General features: G+C 39.2%; 1 protein-coding gene across 17 annotated transcripts in view; it reads left to right on the top strand.

Annotated features, from left to right (window-relative positions):
• The window catches only part of B3GALNT1 (beta-1,3-N-acetylgalactosaminyltransferase 1 (globoside blood group)), a 39,807-nt gene that overhangs the window by 4,765 nt on the left and 12,860 nt on the right, over positions 1–22,182 (top strand). For 2 of the 17 annotated variants that reach the window (XM_036850763.1, XM_036850757.1), the window contains one exon: positions 15,749–15,850. The exons of 14 other annotated variants lie outside the window; for them this stretch is intronic. The gene's annotated coding sequence lies outside the window, so the exon portion shown is untranslated. Of the gene's footprint in view, positions 1–15,522; positions 15,599–15,748; positions 15,851–22,182 lie in introns of those variants that run through there. One more of the 17 variants, XR_005019714.1, reaches the window with a different exon arrangement.

Raw genomic sequence — 22,182 nt, 5'->3', positions numbered from 1 at the left:
ATGGGAGTGTTTCCATAATTTCTCTTTCAGATTTTTCATCATTAGTGTATAGGAATGCAAGAGATTTCTGTGCATTCATTTTGTATCCTGCAACTTTACCATATTCATTCATTAGCTCTAGCAGTTTTCTGGTGGCAGTTTTAGGATTCTCTATGTATAGTATCATGTCATCCGCAAACAGTGACAGTTTTACTTCTTCCTTTCCAATTTGTATTCCTTTTATTTCTTTTTCTTCTCTGATTGCCGTGGCTAGGACTTCCAGAACTATGTTGAATAATAGTGGTGAGAGTGGACATCCTTGTCTCGTTCCTGATCTTAGAGGAAATGCTTTCAGTTTTTCACCATTGAGAATGATGTTTGCTGTGGGTTTGTCATATATGGCCTTTATTATGTTGAGGTAGGTTCCCTCTATGCCCACTTTCTGGAGAGTTTTTATCAGAAATGGGTGTTGAATTTTGTCAAAAGCTTTTTCTGCATCTATTGAGATGATCATATGGTTTTTCTTCTTCAATTTGTTAATATGGTGTATCACATTTATTGATTTGCGTGTATTGAAGAATCCTTGCATCCCTGGGATAAATCCCACTTGATTGTGGTGTATGATCCTTTTAATGTGTTGTTAGATTCTGTTTGCTAGTATTTTGTTGAGGATTTTTGCATCTATATTCATCAGTGATATTGGTCTGTAATTTTCTTTTTTTGTAGTGTCTTTGGTTTTGGTATCAGGGTGATGGTGGCCTCATAGAATGAGTTTGGGAGTGTTCCTTCCTCTGCAATTTTTTGGAAGAGTTTGAGAAGGATGGGTGTTAGCTCTTCTCTAAATGTTTGATAGAATTCACCTGTGAAGCCATCTGGTCCTGGACTTTTGTTTGTTGCAAGATTTTTAATCACAGTTTCAATTTCATTACTTGTGATTGGCCTGTTCATATTTTCTGTTTCTTCCTGATTCAGTCTTGGAAGGTTATACCTTTCTAAGAATTTGTCCATTTCTTCCAGGTTGTCCATTTTATTGGCATAAAGTTGCTTGTAGTAGTCTCTTAGGATGCTTTGTATTTCTGCGGTGTCTGTTGTAACTTCTCCTTTTTCATTTCTAATTTATTGATTTGAGTCCTCTCCCTCTTTTTCTTGATGAGTCTGGCTAATGGCTTATCAATTTTGTTTATCTTCTCAAAGAACCAACTTTTAGTTTTATTGATCTTTGCTATTGTTTTCTTTGTTTCTATTTCATTTATTTCTGCTCTGATCTTTATGATTTCTTTCCTTCTGCTAACTTTGGGTTTTGTTTGTTCTTCTTTCTCTAGTTTCTTTAGGTGTAAGGTTAGATTGTTTACTTGAGATTTTTCTTGTTTCTTGAGGTAGGCTTGTATAGCTATAAACTTCCCTCTTAGAACCGCTTTTGCTGCATCCCATAGGTTTTGGGTCGTCGTGTTTTCATTGTCATTTGTCTCTAGGTATTTTTTTATTTCCTCTTTGATTTCTTCAGTGATCTCTTGGTTATTTAGTAACGTATTGTTTAGCCTCCATGTGTTTGTCTTTTTTACGTTTTTTTCCCTGTAATTCATTTCTAATCTCATAGCGTTGTGGTCAGAAAAGATGCTTGATGTGATTTCAATTTTCTTAAATTTACTGAGGCTTGATTTGTGACCGAAGATGTGATCTATCCTGGAGAATGTTCCATGCGCACTTGAGAAGAACGTGTAATCTGCTGTTTTTGGATGGAATGTCCTATATATATCAATTAAATCTATCTGGTCTATTGTGTCATTTAAAGCTTCTGTTTCCTTATTTATTTTCATTTTGGATGATCTGTCCATTGGTGTAAGTGAAGTGTTAAAGTCCCCCACTATTATTGTGTTACTGTCGATTTCCTCTTTTATAGCTGTTAGCAGTTGCCTTATGTATTGAGGTGCTCCTATGTTGGGTGCATATATATTTATAATTGTTATATCTTCTTCTTGGATTGATCCCTGGATCATTATGTAGTGTCCTTCCTTGTCTCTTGTAACATTCTTTATTTTAAAGTCTATTTTATCTGATATGAGTATAGCTACTCCAGCTTTGTTTTGATTTCCATTTGCATGGAATATCTTTTTCCATCCCCTCACTTTCAGTCTGTATGTGTCCCTAGGTCTAAAGTGGGTCTCTTGTAGACAGCATATATATGTGTCTTGTTTTTGTATCCATTCAGCCAGTCTATGTCTTTTGGTTGGGGCATTTAATCCATTCACGTTTAAGGTAATTATCGATATGTATGTTCCTATGACCATTTTCTTAATTGTTTTGGGTTTGTTTTTGTAGGTCCTTTTCTTCTCTTGTGTTTCCCACTTAGAGAAGTTCCTTTAGCATTTGTTGTAGAGCTGGTTTGGTGGTGCTGAATTCTCTTAGCTTTTGCTTGTCTGTAAAGCTTTTGATTTCTCCATCAAATCTAAATGAGATCCTTGCCAGGTAAAGTAATCTTGGTTGCAGGTTCTTCCCTTTCATCACTTTAAGTATATCATGCCACTCCCTTCTGGCTTGCAGAGTTTCTGCTGAGAAATCAGCTGTTAACCTTATGGGAGTTCCCTTGTATGTTATTTGTCGTTTTTCCCTTGCTGCTTTCAATAATTTTTCTTTGTCTTTAATTTTTGCCACTTTGATTACTATGTGTCTCGGCGTGTTTCTCCTTGGGTTTATCCTGTATGGGACTCTCTGCGCTTCCTGGACTTGGGTGGCTATTTCCTTTCCCATGTTAGGGAAGTTTTCGACTATAATCTCTTCAAATATTTTCTCTGGTCCTTTCTCTCTCTCTTCTCCTTCTGGGACCCCTATAATGCGAATGTTGTTGCGTTTAATGTTGTCCCAGAGGTCTCTTAGGCTGTCTTCATTTCTTTTCATTCTTTTTTCTTTAGTCTGTTCTGCAGCAGTGAATTCCACCATTCTGTCTTTCAGGTCACTTATCCGTTCTTCTGCCTCAGTTATTCTGCTATTGATTCCTTCTAGTGTAGTTTTCATTTCAGTTATTGTATTGGTCATCTCTGTTTGTTTGTTCTTTAATTCTTCTAGGTCTTTATTAATCATTTCTTGCATCTTCTCAAACTTTGCCTCCATTCTTATTCCGAGGTCCTGGATCATCTTCACTATCATTATTCTGAATTCTTTTTCTGGAAGGTTGCCTATCTCCACTTCATTTAGTTGTTTTTCTGGGGTTTTTTCTTGTTCCTTCATCTGGTACATAGCCCTCTGCCTTTTCATCTTCTCTATCTTTCTGTAACTGTGGTTTTTGGTCCACAGGCTGCAGGATTGTAGTTTTTCTTGCTTCTGTTGTCTGCCCTCTGGTGGTTGAGGCTATCTAAGAGGCTTGATGGGAGGCTCTGGTGGTGGGTAGAGCTGACTGTTGCTGTGGCGGTCAGAGCTCAGTAAAACCTTAATCCACTTGACTGTTGATGGGTGGGGCTGGGTTCCCTCCCTGTTGGTTGTTTTGCCTGAGGCAACCCAACACTGGAGCCTACCCGTGCTCTTTGATGGGGTTAATGGCAGACTCTGGGAGGGCTCACACCAAGGAGAACTTCCCAGAACCTCTGCTGCCAGTGTCCTTATCCCCACGGTGAAACAGAGCCACCACTCGCCTCTGCAGGGGACCCCCCCAACACCAGCAGGTAGGTCTGGTTCAGTCTCCCCCAGGGTCACTGCTCCTTCCCCTGGGTCCCGATGCACACATTACTTTGTGTGTGCCCTCCAAGAGTGGGGTCTCTGTTTCCCCCAGTCCTGTCAAAGTCCTGCAATCAATTCCCACTAGGCTTCAAAGTCTGATTCTCTAGGAATTCCTCCTCCCGTAGCCGGACCCCCAAGTTGGGAAGCCTGACGTGGGGCTCAGAACCTTCACTCCAGTGGGTGGACTTCTGTGGTATAAGTGTTCGCCAGTCTGTGAGCCACCCACCCAGCAGTTATGGGATTTGATTTTACTCTGATTGCGCCCCTCCTACCGTCTCACTGTGGCTTCTCCTCTGTCCTTGGACGTGGGGTATCCTCCTTGGTGAAGTCCAGGGTCTTCCTGTCAATGATTGTCCAGCAGCCAGTTGTGATCAGTTCCTCTTATTTTAATTGAGAAATTATCCTTATCGGTTAAGATTGACCATAATAGTCTCCTTTGTAAGATTTTAAGGATCATTTATGCAGCTACAAGTTTTGTTGTATATTCTAGTATATTTCTTTCCCTAAAGGATTTGAGGAGTTGGAAGAGTTAAGCTCAATTAAACCATTTTAGGTTATATATATCATATTATAACCTATTATAATTATATTATAATTATAATAATTATAATTATTATATAATATGTATATATTATATATATTATATATATATTTTTTTAAATTGAATCATTATTAAAATACCATGGTATCTCAGGAAAACTTAACTATATAAACTTATTTTAGTGGTCATATTCAACTCAAGATCAGACTCAATTCTCTTTATCCCTACGAAAATACTCCAGTGGTTACTTTTCTCTCTTTTCCTTCCCTTTCAAATGATTTGCCTTGTCTCTGCCCAGTCTCCAGCTCTGTTCTGTCCACCATTGGATGATACAGGTAGAATCCCATTTTAGGAAATGCCTTTATTCCTTCTGCAACCATAAAATGTCCAGGCCAAATACGCTTTTCTGTTGCATCAGAAAACAGCTATCATTGCTCATCCCTGCTCACTGTGTAGTAGATAAACACACTACAGCTTCATGAATGAGGTCAAAACTGGAGGGTCAAACAGGATGCTCTTAAAAGACCTGGCACAACAGGTAAATTCAAAAGTTGCAGTTCATTTAACAGCAGGTTCTTTGGCAGGTATCTTTTTTTGGACTATGAGCAATGATTTTGTTTTAGTAAAAAGTTGCATATTATAAATATCGATTTGCTTTTGCAACCGGAGCTTTTGATACATTGTGAATTAGAAGAGAAGGGAAGGCGATGGTATAAGTTAGAAGCAACTTGTAGGGGGCATGTCTAGATGAGGAGGAAATGAAGCCACAGAACAGTCTGTAGTGTGGGACCCTGAGAGGCTACAGGCTAGAAGATTTGGCCAGGGGTGTAACTTGCACCCCTTGAAACTGAGAAATTAAGGAATAAAAAACAGAGCTAGAGTAGATTGTTTCTCATTCTGTGTGGATCTGACCCTGACACAGGTAGTTAGTCAGGAAGCCAAGGCCTTTTGTTGTCCCCTTATAGCATCCACAGCCTAGTTTAATACTTCTCAGCCCTTCTACCCTCCAGGAACCATTTCATGTAGGGAACATGTTACGAGCGCTAGGATCCCCTTTTCAGTAACATAGCCTTCTGGGGTAATGAGGAAACAGAGAAGAGAGATCTTAGGAGGTTTTGTTGCTGTTCTGAGATGCCATTTCATGGGGCTAGACAAACACTTTCAGACCAGCAGCCTATTTTGAAAATGGTTTTATTGGAGCACAGTCACATCTATATGTTTAATAATGTCTACGGCTCCATTTTCGCTACAAAGGCAGAATCAGGTAGCTGGGATAGAGACCATGTGGCCCACAGAGAAAATATTTGTCATTTGGCCTTTTATTTTTAAAAAGTTTGCCCACTCCTAGAACACAGATTTTTGCTAACCTCCAAAGCAGTGCACTTTAAGTAGGCTCTTTTAAGTTTGAATTAAGGAAGTACTGCTCCTGTTAAACATTTCACAAGTCTGCAACCACCTACTACCAGCATGACAGTGAGGGCTCCAACCATGTCTCTTATCTGGAGCTATATTTGGCTATTTTTTTCGGTAACAGAATTTGTTTTCAAGAATGGAGTTACCCACTTGCTGAGAGAAAAAATTATAATCAACTCTTATCTCAGTATTAAATAGTTTCATTCTCTAAACTGATATAATTTGTATAATTTGCACTTTTGGGGGGCATCTACACATTCTGAGAGTGCCAACTCAGCACCTTGTCATGAATGGTGGCCACAGGTTTGGAGACATTTGAGCTGGGGGTGGGGGGGTGTCCCTCCATCTTCTCCAGGTGGGCTTTGCTCATAATGTTCAGTCTAAAACTTGGAGTCATGAACCTTCCTCCATGCTCTGCATCGTGTCAGCAACTTGAGGGCCAGGCAGCCTAGCCTGTAACACAGGTCCGGCATATCGAATGAATGAATGAAATACATTCAAATAGCTAAGGACAGGGGAAACAGTAACTTAGCTTGACAGACAAGAATGACAAAGATCTGTAATACTCCTCACCTAGGGCAACAACGGGAAGAAGTGTTAACTAGAGCAGCTTGCACTGTCCTCTTCCTCCAATGAGTAAAGCTGTTTGTAGCAAAACAGAGACAGGCAGCTCAGCTCTCAAGGCAGCCTTGGCGCTAGTCTGCCTGACTTGTGTCATCTTTGCTCTGCTCCAGTTTTCCTAGCTTCTCTGAACCTGGTTATCCTGTTGCCTCTTCCCACAGGCTGCTCTGTCACATGGCTCCCTCAGACTGCCTACCACTCAGGGCAGAGTGTGTCCACTTTTGTTGTACTCTTTGCTCCCTACCCAGGAATCTCAAGAGGCTATGGGATTGGGTGTGAGGTTGGGCTCTTCTGCAGGCACTGTGCTCTGGAGAAGGAGCACAGCATTTGGAGTTGAACCTAAGTTTGGGTTCCAGGTCTGCTTGTATCTGGGCTGCACCAGTCTCTGAAAAATGAGATAGTGATACCTATTTTACCATGTTGTGAAATGTGCTTTGTAAATTGCTGTACAAGTGATACAGACTTAAGCCCAAGAGTCCACTTAACCTTAAAAAAAAAAAACCCTGCTTAAAATTCTAAGAATTCTAAGAATTAGAATTAAAATTCTAATTTGTAATTGCAAATTACAAAGAGTACCTTTTTTGTGTGTGTTGGATACAAGTGCAGATAAGGCAGAAGCAAAGAGAAAATCTTGAGTGAATTTTCCTTGTCAGGTTCTACTACTTTGGGCTGCTCCTCATCTTTCTAAGTCTTTCTCATGCCACAAGCCCAGAAATCTATAAAATACAGTTGTCCTCAGTATCTGCAGGGGATTGGTTCTAGGGCTCCCTCAGATACCAAAATCCATCTCAAGTCCCCAAAATGGCATGGTATTTACATATAATCCATGCACATCCTTCATATACTTTAACTCATCTCTAGGTTACTTATAATACCTAATGTAATGTAAATGTTATGTAAAACATAACGTTTAGTTATGTTAGTTGTAAATACAATGTAAATGATATGTAAATAGTTGCCAGCACACATGGCAAATTGAAGTTTTGCATTTTGGAACGTTCTGGGATTTTTTTTTTTTTTTAATATTTTTGATCCAAAGTTAGTGGAGCCCATGGTTGCAGAGCGCTGTGTTCCCATATATTGTTATTCCTACAATAAAATACTTTGTTTACAAACTGTATATGATATGTGTTTTTAAAATATGTTTTTAAAAACCCAGGTGTCTTCTACCTTAACATGCAAGAGGCTGGAGGTTTCCATTTTAATGAGGCTAGAATGAAGGGCATTCTCCCATACATCTCAGAATATCTGAAGGTGGTATCACTGCAACCAGCAGGGGATGCAAGGGCAGAATGGGGAAATAATGGAGCATTAGGTATTTATACTCACTGTCTACCTAAAACTGTGTAACAACCACAGAGAGTTATGCTTCATATGGGGGGTTTTCTTAAACTTATTGAGTACTTCAGATTCATTCTTAAAAATGGAGCAGTTTTAAAATTTTATGCAAAATGAAACCTTTTCTTTTTAAAGGTTTTTTAAAAATATATTTATTTATTTATTTGGCTGCATTGGGTCTTAGTTGCAGGATCTTTGTTGCAACACTCAGGCTCCTCTCTAGGTGTGGTGCGTGGGCTCTAGAGCGCACGGGCTTAGCTGCCCCGCGGCATGTGGGGTCTTAGTTCCCCGACCAGGGATCGAACCGGCGTTCCCTGCATTGGAAGGCGGATTCTTAACCACTGGACCACCAGGGGAGTCCCAACCCTTTTCTGTATACTACATTTTAAACATGAATAACAAAGTCATGGAATCTTGGAGTTGGAAGGGACCTTAGAAGTTATCTAAAATAACTTAAAACTCAGTGAGGAATTAACCTTCGTAACATTCCTGCCAGCTGCTTGAAGATTTCTGTTGGTGAGGAGCAGCCCATTCTAGTAATCTTTACTGAACCTTCCCACTGATTTTTTTTTTCTTTTTTTTTTTTTTTTTGCCCGCGTTGGGTCTTCATTGCTGCACGCAGGCTTTCTCTAGTCGCGGTGAGCGGGGTCTACTCTTCGTTGCAGTGCACAGGCTTCTCATTGCAGTGGCTTCTCTTGTTGCGGAGCACGGGCTCTAGGCGCACGGGCTTCAGTAGTTGTGGCGTGTGGGCTCAGTAGTCGTGGTTCGCGGGTTCTAGAGCGCTGGCTCAGTAGTTGTGGCGCACGGGCTTAGTTGCTCTGCGGCATGTGGGATCTTCCGGGACCAGGGCTCAAACCTGTGTCCCCTGCATCAGCAGGAGGATTCTTAACCACTGCGCCACCAGGGAAGTCCCCCACTGATTTTTATCTTTGGGCTTCCATTTGCCTTCTGGAGTTACACTGACGTATTGTTCAAAATATCTGAAAGCATCTACCACGGCCCTTTTAAGCTTTTGTTTTCCCCGGAACAGAACATTCCTCAGTTCCTTCAACCACTGCTCCATCCAATTATTATGGGAGTTGAGAAACCAAACCCTTAACCTTCCTCTCAACTATAACTCTAACTTGTCGATGATCCTTTTAAAATGGAACATACATGTGGCTATGGGTTTATGACCCCTTTTGCCCAGACTCCTTTCTCTTTCTTGAACCCAAGAGTGCATTAGGGGTTTTAGTGTGTGTGCTGGGGGAGGGAGACACATTATGGTACTAGCATGTAGGATTTCTGTTAGCACTGCCATTCATTTACAAGCTCCTGGGGAATGCTTTCCATGCTAGGTGCTGGGGACACAGCAGTGTACAGAAGTGAGCATTGTCTTTGTTCTGGTGGAGCTAGATGGGATCTGAGAGGTATCCTGGCCCAGTCCCTTAAAGGCTCTGATGAGAGAAGCAACTCCCTAAATTCAATAACTTGCCCCCTCCCCCAGCCACTGGAACTAGAATCCTTGTTTCCTGCCTCTCCAGTTATTCCTTTACACCATCACCTTTCTTCATACTGAATTCATACTCAACTAAAGCCTTTAGGTCTTCCTTAGATGGGTGTTAAAATGGTCTCCCATCCTCTCTTACGCAGTTGGTTTTTTGAACTGTGATATAAGACAGTAAATTTTTTCCCATCAGATTTCACCTTGCTTTGGCTCTATTCTAACCTGTTGAAAGCTTTTTAGGTTGCAATTATATCTTCTAATGAGTTTGCTATTTTTTCCTGCTTTGTCTTGCCTTCAAAATTGAATAAACCCATATTCATTTGTCTTTGATAAGAAATATTAAACAGGAAAAGGCTAAAGATAGGCCTGTGATTAAACCCTAGAGATTTTCTCCCAGGTTGACAGAGATGCTCTAACAGCCTTAGAACATAATTGGGAGGACAGGTCTTTGGCTGTTTTGGTCGATACTGTATTCTCACAGTCTAGCTTGAGCCCAAGAGGCGTGTGTTGAACAAAAGACTGGCTGTGAAAAATCCACTGGCCAAGATGGATCAGCCGATTTTGAACCATCTAGGCGCTGCCACTGGACTCAGCTTTTTCCATTTGGTTCAGAGGGACCCTTCAGTGCACTGCCCTCTTCAGAGAAGCTTCATTCTTGTGTGTTATCTGAGGCTTCCCTTGATCTTCTGGTCAAGGAACCCTTTTGAATATGGAAATGAGGTTAGTCAGACGAAGTTTTCTTAGTGACTCTGCTGGTTCCTGATGGTCACTGCTTCTGTGTCGAAGTGTTCACTAATGTTTACGTAAGTGTGGGAACTTAACTCACAGTTATTTGGAATATAAACTCACTAACATTATTCCCCCTCAGCAATTCCGCCATTTCTGAAAAGTGTACTTGGAAGAGACTTGTTGAAAATTGTTTGGGTGAGAATTAGAAAGAGCTGAGCATGATTTGCTCGGAGATTGAACTGTGTTTGCATTTAGGATTTCCCTTCTTTTAAGTTTCTGGTTTAGCTTTGTCAACTCTTTATGCCTGGGGAAGAACAGAGGTGCTTCACTACATGGAGGAAAGTATGAAGACATCAGACTAGATTCATAAAAACAAGTCAGGAAGGATGCTTTGTACTGCAGAGGTTCCAGACCTCACTTATGGGGTGAGGACACCTGGATTTCCAGCCCTGCTCTGCTGCCTGTGAGCCCCTGACTAAGGAGCAGGTCTCCAAAGCACTTACTATAGTGCCAGGACCAGGCAGGTGCTGTTGCTGCAGTTATGGAGAGAGGGGAGTATGAAGAAGTTAGGTAAGATAGAAAGCAAGTTCTTTTTGCCATTAACTTTGTTCGCCCCGACAGAGTAAAGAATATTTCATTTTTAAGCATTATTAGATTATGCACATGTAGTGGTTGCAGTTCATTCATTCAGTAAATAAAATTTGATTCCCTGTTATACTTCCAACTGTGTGCTTCAAAGTAAGAAGAAGTGTAAGTCTTATCAAATATGCTTAATCCTTAAAGTAGCTTGATGCCTCTTAAATATCTCATACCTCAGTTTGGAAAGGTTCGTGTATTTTGTAGTTCTCCTCCAGTTGCTAGAAGTACCTACTGTAGGACTTTGGACAGTGTACACCATCCCCAGTTGTAGGAAGACTGTGGGGCAGGGGGGAGGATCATAGGAGAGTGAAGCATGTGTATGGAGGAGGAACCAAAAGGTCCATATTTGGCATCATGGACCTATTAGTAGTTCCATGGCTTCTGTGTGCGTGGTAGCAGAACATTAGGAACTTTAAGATGCTATAGGAAACATAATCCAAGCCTCTAAAAGAAGGCCTACTGATTTGCAGGGGGAAGATGGATCACCTAGGATTTATTTGCATGTTTAAATGTGTCATGAAGCATAGAGCGTCATGTAAGAGACATCAGGAGCTAACAGCAGGGTTTGTAAATGGAACAAATTAAGAAAATAAAAGTAAGGGGAGTTCCCTGGCGGTCCAGTGGTTAAGACTCTGTGCTTCCACAGCAGGGGGCGTGGGTTCGATCCCTGGTCAGGGAATTAAGCTCCCACATGCCGTGTGGTGCAGCCAAAAACAAACAAACAAGCAAATAAATAAATGGTTTCCAAATTAAAAAAAAAAAAAGAGTAAGTTAGAGAGAGCATACAGTGGATGTGATAATAATAACAGTTCTCCAAGAGATGATAATATGCAATAAAGTTTGAGAACCACTGGCTTAAGAAAGAAAAGGGAAGGGAGAAGTAGTGGTCAGACATCACTGGTTCTGTTTCTAATATAATTGGAGGAGGTAAGAATGACAGAATTTTATATTGCTTTGTTTATGAATTAATGTGTTCAGTTTGAGAGGGTACTACTAGGGAAATTTTCTTCAAGGATATGTATTTTTAAAATAAATTTATTTATTTTATTTTTGGCTGCGTTTGGTCCTTGTTGTGGTACACGGGCTTCTCATTGCGGTGGCTTCTCTTGTAGCAGAGAACGGGCTCTAGGGGCACGGGCTTCAGTAGTTGTGGCTCACAGGCTCTAGAACGCAGGCTCAGTAGTTGTGGAGCACGGGCTTAGTTGCTCCGCGGCATGCGGGATCTTCCTGGACCAGGGATTGAACCCATGTTCCCTGCATTGGCAGGCGGATTCTTAACCACTGTGCCACCGGGGAAGTCCTATCATTTTGTATTAAACCCTATATGCATAGGACCTTTTTTAGGCAATTAGGATTTCTACTCCTTTGTAGTATCATGTTTTATGCAGAAGTCAGAATGTTGCACAGCTGGCAGCAGTTTAGTAATTATCTTTTTTTTTTTGGCTACTTGCGGGCAGGATCTTCGTTCCCCAACCAGGGATCAAACCCTGCAGTGGAAGTGTGGAGTCCTAACCACTGGACCACCAGGGAGTTTCCAGTAATTATCTTTAATAGTTAGCTCATGTTTTCTCCTTGGATGACCCTGAATCTAGCATGCTTGGGCCCAGAATTTCATTGAAATTTGTTTTTCGTTTGTTTGTGTGTTTGTTTTTTCCTGTCTGGTCCTTTTTTTTTTTTTTTTTTTAATAAGCAGACATTCATTTTAAATATTATTTATTTATTTATTTATGACTATGTTGGGTCTTCGTTTCTGTGCGAGGGTTTTCTCTAGTTGCGGCAAGCGGGGGGCCACTCTTCATCGTGGTGCGTGGGCCTCTCACTATCGCGGCCTCTCTTGTTGCAGAGCGCAGGCTCAGTAGTTGTGGCTCACGGGCCCAGTTGCTCCGCGGCATGTGGGATCTTCCCAGACCAGGGCCCGAACCCATGTCCCCTGCATCGGCAGGCAGATTCTCAACCACTGCGCCACCAGGGAAGCCCCTGGACCTTTTATTTTTAAATGAACTTTATCAGAATCAGTGCAGCCTGTTAGAATAAGGCTTTGTATTAGAAAATAGCTGAAGAATAGTAAGCATAATCTAACAGAAACTCAGGAATTTACTTTTGGATTCAGTTTATTCTTGGGAATATTTTCGTAATATGTTAAGTGGATAAAAACACATTACCAGACCATTTGTACAATATTTAGATATCCATCAAGCACCTACTGTGTGCTAGGCTCTGGGCATATGGCATTGAACAAGATGGGCAAGGCCTTTCCTTCATGAACTTACATTCTTGTGAAGGGAACAGACAACAAACAGGCAAAGAATTCCAGGTAGGGCTAAGGGCTTAGAGGAGAATAATGAGGAATGTGATAGAAGATAGGGGCTGGGGGAACTACTTGAGATAAGGGGCCAGGAAAGGGCTAAACTAAATGACATTTTGCTGAGACCTAAAGCATGAGAAGGAGCCAGACTTTCCAAGAACCAGCTTTTGAGTTAGAGGGAGAACAAGGGCAGACTCCCTGAGGGAGGGAAAGAGTTTGACACAGTCAGGGATCAGAAAGGAAGCCCTTGTGGCTGAAACAGGGGTAGGATGAGGGCAGTGGCAGCTGGTGGGATGGGGGCTTATGTTTTCCTGAGGAGAGGCAGGCTTGATAGATCTTCATCAAAAATGTTAACATTGCGGGACTTCCCTGGCGGTCCAGTGGTTAGGATTCTGTGCTTCCAGTGCAGGGGGCGTGGGTTGTTTTTTGGTTTTGTTTTTGTTTTTTTGTGGTGAGAACAGTTAAGATTTACTCTATTAGCAACTTTCAAGTACTAACAGTACAGTATTGTTAAACGGTCCACACATTGTACATTAGATTCCCCAGAATACATTCTTTTTTTTAAAATTTTATTTATTTATTTATTTATTTATTTATTATTTATGGTTGTGTTGGATCTTCGTTTCTGTGCGAGGGCTTTCTCTGGTTGTGGCAAGTGGGGGCCACTCTTCATTGCAGTGCGCGGGCCTCTCACTATCGTGGCCTCTCTTGTTGCGGAGCACAGGCTCCAGACGTGCAGGCTCAGTAATTGTGGCTCACGGGCCTAGTTGCTCCGCGGCATGTGGGATCTTCCCAGACCAGGACTCGAACCTGTGTCCCCTGCATTGGCAGGCAGATTCTCAACCACTGCGCCACCAGGGAAGCCCCCAGAACACATTCTTATAACTGGAAGTTTGTACCCTTTGACCAACATCTCCCCATTTCTCCCACCCCCTAGTTCCTGGCAACCACCATTCTACTGTTCCTATGAATTAAATGTTACTAGATTCCACATATAAATGAGACCATGCAGTATTTGTCTTTCTCTGACTTATTTCCCTTAGCCTAATGATCTCAAGGTCCATCCATGTTGTTACAAATGGCAGGATGTTTTCTTTTTTATGGTTGAATAATATTCCTGTGTGTGTGTGTGTGTGTGTGTGTGTGTGTGTGTGTATGCCATATTTTCTTTATCCATTCATCCATCAATATGCATTTAGGTTGCTTCCATATCTTGGCTATTGTGAATAATGCTGCAGTGAACATGGTAGTGCAGATATCTCTGAGGTTTGATAATTTCGTCTTCTTTGGATATATACTCAGAAGTGGGATTGTTGGATCATATGGTAGTTCCATTTTTAAGCTTTTGAGGAAACTCCATACTGTTTTCCATAGCGGCTGAACCAATTTACATTCTTACCAACAGTGCCCAAGGGTTCCCTTTTCTGCATATACTCTCCTACACTTGTTATCTCTTGTGTGTTTTTCATGGTAGCCATTCTAACAGGTGTGAGGTGATATCTCATTGTGGTTTTGATTTGCATTTCCCTGATGATTAGTGATACTGGACACCTTTTCATATACATGTTGGCCTTTTGTAAATTTGTAAATCTTCTTTGGAAAAATGTTTATTCAAGTCTTTTGCCCATGTTTTAATTGGACTTTTTTTTTTTTTTTGCTATTGAGTTGTAAGAGTTCCTTATGTTTTTTATTTTTAATTTTTATTGGAGTATAGTTGCTTTACAATATTGTGTTAGTTTATACTGTACAGCAAAGTGAATCAGCTATACGTATACATATATCTCCTCTTTTTTGGATTTCATATATCCCCTCTTTTTTGGATTTCCTTCCCATTTAGGTCACCACAGAGCACTGAGTAGAGTTCCCTGTGCTATACAGTAGGTTCTAATTAGTTATCTATTTTATACATAGCATCAATAGTGTATATATGTCAATCCCAATCTCCCAATTCATCCCACCCCCTCCTTTCCCCCTTGGTATCCATGCATTTGTTCTCTACGTCTGTGGCTCTATTTCTGCTTTGTAAATAAGATCATCTATACCAATTTTTTCAGATTCCACGTATATGTGTTAACGTACGATATTTGTTTTTCTCTTTCTGACTTCACTCTGTATGACAGTCATTAGGGTGTGGAGAAAAGGGAGCCCTCTTACACTGTTGGTGGGAATGTAAATTGATACAGCTGCTATGGAGAACAGTATGGAGGTTCCTTAAAAAACTAAAAATGGAACTGCCATGTGACCCAGCAATCCCACTAGTGGGCACATACCCAGAGAAAACCATAATTCAAAAAGACACATGCACCCCAATGTTCATTGCAGCACTATTTACAATAGCCAGGACATGGAAACAACCTAAATGTCCATCAACAGAGGAATGGATAAAGAAGATGTGGTACATATATACAATGCAATATTACTCAGCCATAAAAAGGAAAAAAATTGGGGCACAGATTTGATCCCTGGTCTGGGAACTAAGATCCTGCATGCCGCATGGTGCAGCCAAAAAAAAAAAAAAATGTTAACATTATCTTTCAGCTTTTATTGTCTTTGTGCTTTGTTTTTGCATTCACAGTTCTCTGATGAACATGTATTACATTTGCAATTAGAAACATTTTATATATTTTTTAAATAATTAAATTTACTTTCACTTTGTAGAAAATAACCAACATTTTTGCACCCCAGGAAAGAATATCAGGTTATTTTTGCTTAAATAATTGTACCATTGCTGTAACTCAACTCTCTTTTCCATTTCTCTAGAGCCCTTGCATTTGAGCTGATCACTCCGCCCACCGCCCCCCCAGTTTATTTTCTTGTGCCTAGCATGTTTTTGATGCAAAATAAAAGGTCCATACCTGCATGAATTATTAGTTACTATTCATTACTGTTGTTAGTAACTCATATTTCAGATTTTGAGAATGTGAATCTTGAGTGTTTCTGTGTAAAGATGGTAAGGCTGTGATGCTGCTTTACTGTTTCTCTCAAGGTTCAATGGTTCCAAGAAGTTAAAACCCACTCAGAGCAGCTCTGGTCAAGAGGGCTGCGGCAGACTCCCCAGGATAGGAAGGGCAGTGGCCAAGAACGTGAGGTTTGGAGTCCTGTTTGATTTTTGTCTCTACCACTTACAGCCTGTGACTTTGGGCAAGTTACTGACTCTCTCTAAGCCTTAGTTTCCTCACCTGTGAAAGGTGAACAGTAAAGGTCTTTAAAGCTCCTTAATTCGTGGGCTCTCTTGAAGATGACGTGGCTTAGTGCCTGTGCTCTTCCCATAGCTGGGGCATCCAGGGCCAGCACATCGTGTGGACACCTGCCTACACTGAATGCACATAGTATCTGAGTAAACAGATAATTGATTGGACTGCCAAGCTCTTTTGTACATTTCTATTGAAGTATGGCATGCAAAAAGAAAAGTGTGCAAGTTAGAAGATAAATTATCAGAGTGAACACACCTGTAGCTACCATCTAGGTACAGAAACAGCACATGGCCAACACCCCAGAAGGTCCCCTCCAGTCTCTCCCAATTATATTTCCTCCTTCTCCCCAGAAGTCACCAGTGTCCTGAATTCTAATGCTTTAGATTACTTCTGCCTGCTTTTCAACTTTGTGTAAATCTCATTGTAGTGTCTGTTCTTTCTGTACCTGGCTTCTGTAGCTCAACCTTATGGTTGAGAGATTCTCCGTGATGTCATGTGGAGATGTAGTTTGTTCGTTTTCATTTTGTATAATGTGCTATTCTCTAAATTTCTTTCTTCTACTGTGGGTTGTTTCCAGGTTGGGGCTCTCATGAATAGTGTGCTATTAAAAACTTTAGTGAACATTTTTTGGTGTCCTTATGGACATATATGTTGTTGAGTGTTCTGCCTGAGGGTGTAGTAGCCGTGTCATTGGGTACATGTACGTTATATCTTAGTGAATAACACTAAAAAATTTTCCAAAGTAGTTAAACCAGTTTGTTTAGTTTTTTGGGTTTCCTTTTTTGCTTCAAACTACTACTTAAATATTTATTTATTAAATCATCAAAATTAGTTTCGTGATTCAGTGAATACAAAGATGTTCTAGGATAGCATTTCCCAAAGTGCGGAATTCTAGTCCTGCCAGAGGCTCTGAAACTTAAAATGGGTTCTTTGTTCAGATAAGTTTGAGAAACATTGCGTAATATATCCTCTTCTCAGAGAACGTACATTAACATATTAAAAACTCTGAAAAGCCCTCCATTAAAAAATAATAGTTTAAAAAAAAAAAAAATAATAGTTTGAATGATGTCCAGTTTTTTGGTCCACAGCCCTTTTGAGGCTCTGTAACACCTGTAGATAAGACACAGGTGCAGCCATCTTTGGCTGCCATAAAGTTCTGTGCTTAATAACTGAGATGTTGGTTCCTTCTCTGAGGACAGTGGTTTCATTTGATGGTTAAAGCATTTGCATGCTTAATAATCTGGAAGCTGACACCTGTTCTGTCTCTGTAGGTTTTCTGGGCTTTTCTATTATTTGAGATGTTTCTTCAGCTGTTGTTGATCAGTCACCAAATCAACAGTAATTCCTGGTGGCCTGCTGTGCACCCAGCGTTGTGCTACACTTGTAAGATAGAGAAGATGGTTTGCTTAATGTAAATTATTTAGAGTCTAGTTGGTGAATGCATGTGCAGTTAATACAATCACAAGTTTATTTTTTATAAAATGAAAATTATTTTTAAATTATAATTTATTTGTTGACGGTGCTATGTGACATTATTATTTAAGAAGTCAGTAGTAAAATAATAGTGTCCTTGTTGGGCCTTTTTATATTTTTCTATGCATTGATGTTTTAGGTTTTTCTTTCTGTCCCTCCCCTGGGACATGGGATTTAGAACAGTGTCAGGGTTCACAAAGACCACTGCTCAGCCTTCCTAAGAAGACCTGTGCTCCCACTGTCAGGGAATGAGCCAATCCCAGATCTCAGGCCAGGCCAGCTTGACTTCTGTGACCTCATAGTGTGTGCATTTATCTGCATGGCTGAACGTCGTTTAACTTCAGAAACTACAGAGTGCCCTAGTGCTGACTGGCTAATTCATGTTCTCCACATAAACCTCACAGTAACTAAATTGGTACTGATGATGTATATCTGGAAGGAGACACTTTTGAGAAGTTAACTTCTCCAGGGTCACACAGCCATTAAGTGTTGCAGACAAGATTGAGGGTGAGCCATCTAACTGCATTTTTATTATGCTTTTTTTCCTGTTTTGATAAATTTAAATTACAAAGAAAACTATGAGAAGGCCTATTTTTCTATCACCCTGAATTAACAACTGCTAATATTTTATAGTATTTGTGTCTAATCTGTTTTCTCCTGTTTTCCCCACACACCCCCTTCATTCTTTCACAGTGACACCCACACTGCTTAGTGTGGAAGGTGTTCCTGCAGTCCCTTTAAAAAATAGTTTTATAGCTGCTTCTGAAAGCTTACTGTTTCTTGTATGTGGTTTAAAACTGTTTATCTAAATGGTGTATTTTATATATGTGTAATCATTCAACTTGTATTTTTTTACTCAACTTTTTATTTTCAAATTGATATACTATGTACAAATCTAGTAACTGTCTTGTAGGATTCCACTGGAAGACAGACCAGGTTTTATTTATCTATTATCTTATGGATAGACAATTAGGTTACCTCGAATTTTCCACTTTCGTAGTCCCCCTAATGAGCATGCTTGTACATGTCTCCACATGGGTACACGTATGAGAGTTTTTCTAGGGTGTGTTCCCACAAGAGGAGTGGCTGGTTTTCAGTTTTGCTAGATGCAGCCCTATTGCTTACCAGAGGGGCTGCAACAGTTTGTGCTTCACAGTGTGTGACAAATAGCATTTACTCCAGTACCTGATTAATATTAAACTTGGAGATTTTTCGATGGTTTAAAAATTTTGTATCTGACTTTAATTTGCACTTCCGTGATTACTATTGAGATCAACTTGCTCTTTTCATGTCCGTTGGCCACTCTTTCTTTCCTCTTCTGTGAACGTCTTGTTTATGTCACTCATTTTCCTTTTGATTGGTAAGTTTTATATAAACTTTATATAAACAGAAAATAATGACAGCAGATTATTACAAATATATATTATATAACAAATATATATCCAGAAGAGATTCTGTATACCAGTCCTTTGTTTTTACTTGTTGTAAATATCTTCTCTGAGCCTGAGGCTCATGTATTTTTTTTTTAATATTTTATTTTATTTTATTATTTTTGGTGGCACCACGTGACATGCAGGATCTTAGTTCCCTGAGGAGGGATCGAACCCACGCCCCCTGCAGTGGAAGCATGGAGTCTTAACCCCTGGACCACCAGGGAAGTCCCATGTGGCTCATCTTTTAACTGTGTTTATGGTGTCTTGTCTTATAAGTAGTTTGATATCTTGTTGTGACCCAATCTGTTTCGCCTCTCTTTTATGGGATATGCTTTTTGTGACTTGTTTACAAAGACTTTCCCCATGCTAAGGTCACAAATCTATTCTGTATTTCTTATGGTGGTATTAGTTTTGCTTTTTTTACATTTAATTCTTTTATCGACTCGGTATTTTATTTTAGAAATATGAATATAATTTTACTTTTTCCACATTTATTCCAAAACAGTTTATTGAATACTTTCCCCATTGATTTGCAGAGCCACCTCTGCCATTTTTCAAGTCCCTATGGATGGGTGGGTCTATTTCTGGTCCTGTTATCCAGCTGTTTAATACGTTGTTCTATTCCTCTGGTTTAATTACTGAGCTCTGCAAAATATTTGATAACACCAAATCCACCAGAACCCCAACTTCATTCTTTGTTCTCAAAATTTTGCTGGTTATTCCTAGATCATTAAGTTCCTTTCATAATCCTATGAATGTATTGATCAGTTTGGGGAAGTGGAATCTTACACTGGAGTTTTCTTATCCCTGAACATGTTATCTCTGTTGTTTATTCACATCTTTTTTATACTCTTCAGAAAAGTTTTTTAGTTTTCTACATCAGGGTTCAGCGCATCTTTTGTTACCTTTATTTGACACTGTAGTTTTTGTTGCTATTGTGTTTTTCATGTTAGATTTTAATTTTATTTATTGTTTTAATGTTTCTGATTTGTATGTAAGCTCATATCCAGCATCTTGGTAAACCTGTTAGTTCTTTGATGTTATCTTTTTCCCCTTGAGTTTTCTATGTAGATGATTATATAATATGAAAATAAGGGCAGTTTTTTCCCTTCCTTGACGATTTTTATATCTTATTTCCTCTTCTTGTTTAGGGGATAGTAAGGCTCACTAGAAAAACACTGAATAGTAGAGGTGATAGTGGGCATCCTTGTCTTTTTCCTGACTTTAATGGAAATACTTCTGAAGTTTCATCATTAAGTTTGCTATGGTTTCTTCAACAGGTTAAGGAACTTCCTTTCTATTCCTAATGTTTGTTTTTTTAATAATCATCTGTATTGGTTTTTGTTTTTCATTATTTTCTGTTTTATCTTTATTATTCCTTTTGTTTTCTTAGTAATAACATAGGAATTTTTTAAATTTCTTATACTCAGATCATTTATTTTCAATCTGTTTTTTAAAATATGTTATCTGTTAATGCTGATGAAAGAAGACAGACTAAAAAGTCTGCATAACATATCATTTCATTTATGTGACATTCTGGTAAAGGCAAAAATATAGGGATGAAAAACATCCGTGGTTGCCTGGGTGTTGGGGGAAGGACTGATTACAAAGGGACACCAGTAGAATGTTTGTTGTGATGGAACTGTTTCATATCTTGATTGTGCTGGTGGTTACATAAGCGTCAAAACTTACAGAACAGTACAACAAAAAGGATGAATTTTACTGTATGTAAATTATAAGCCAGTAAAAAAATATATCACATGGATACAAAAAATATATCACATGGATACAAAAAATATATAAAGTAATTCTACTTTTTTAAAAAGGTACATTATTTTTATGTTTTCTTTTTTCTTTTTTTATAAATTTATTTATTTTTGGCTTCATTGGGTCTTCGTTGCTGTGCACGGGCTTTCTCTAGTTGCAGCAAGTGGGGGCTACTCTTTGTTGCGATGTGCATGCTTCTCATTGCGGTGGCTTCTCTTGTTGCGGAGCATGGGCTCTAGGCATGTGGGCTTCAGTAGTTGTGGCGCGCAGGCTCAGTAGTTGTGGTGCACGGGCTTAGTTGCTCTGCAGCATGTGGGATCTTCCTGGACCAGGGATCGAACCCGCGTCTCCTGCATTGGCAGGCGGATTCTTAACCACTGTGCCACCAGGGAAGTCCTAAAAAAGTACATTATTTTTAAAAGTTAATTTTCTGTAAGGATTGTTTTAGTAATACCCAGTGCATTTTCATATGTAGCACTTTTTTAAATGAGGGAAAATTTTTGTTTTCATTGTTTTGAATTTTAATGTATTCAAGTATAAGAGTCAAAATAATATTTAAAATATATACAGGTAACAATGTAATATAACAAAGTGATGCCAAGTAGTATAACAAAGTAATATAAAAAGGAGTGCTCTCACCTTTCTTTCTTATCCACTGCATTCCTCTCTGTCCACTATGTGTGTCTTTCCACTGTTTTTCATATGTACATACAAATATTGGTTTTAATTCGTATTCCTTTCTGACACAAAAGTTAACATATTGTAAACATTGTTCTATATCTTACTTCTTCACTTGATGTATTCTAGAAATCTTTCCATGTCAGTACTTAGAGAACATCCTTATTCTTTTTTTTTTTTTTTTTACTGCTGTAAAGTTTTCTATTGGGTGGATGTATCATGGTGTATATAAGAAATCTCTCATTGTGATCCCTTGGCTTATTTTTAATTATTTACTGTTACAAACAGTTTTGCAGCCAATAACCTTATATACATGCATCATTTTGGACATATGCACCTGTATCTGAAATAAACTTCAGGAACAAAATTACTGATAAAATAATAAATGTATTTGTAATTTGTACAAGTATGTATTTCCAAACTGCCCTCCATAGAGGTGTTACCACTTTTTACTCCACCAGAAATACATGAGCGAGGGAATTTTTTTGTTTTCTTAACTCTCTTTAGTTTTTATTACTGAAATATTTTAAATTAAATATAGATATTGTGACATTCTACTCCTAAATATATCAGTGTATGACTCTTAAAAATAGGAAAATATTTTTTAAATTAAAAAAAATTTTAACAGCTTTATTGAGGTATGACTTACATACCATACAATTATTTCATTTTAATTATACAATTGAATGATTTTTACTAAATTTACAGGGTTCTGCAACCATTACCACAATCAAATTTTAAAATATTTCCATTACCCTAAAAAGATCCTTTATGTCCATTTGCAGTCAGTCACTGATCCCACCCCCAGGTAACCACTAACCTACTGCCTATAGATTTGTCTGTCCTGGGTATTTCATATAATATATGGTCTTTTG

Source organism: Balaenoptera musculus, chromosome 4, assembly GCF_009873245.2.
Source record: "Balaenoptera musculus isolate JJ_BM4_2016_0621 chromosome 4, mBalMus1.pri.v3, whole genome shotgun sequence".
Taxonomy (NCBI): domain Eukaryota; kingdom Metazoa; phylum Chordata; class Mammalia; order Artiodactyla; family Balaenopteridae; genus Balaenoptera; species Balaenoptera musculus.
This window is presented reverse-complemented; position numbering and strand designations above follow the sequence as displayed.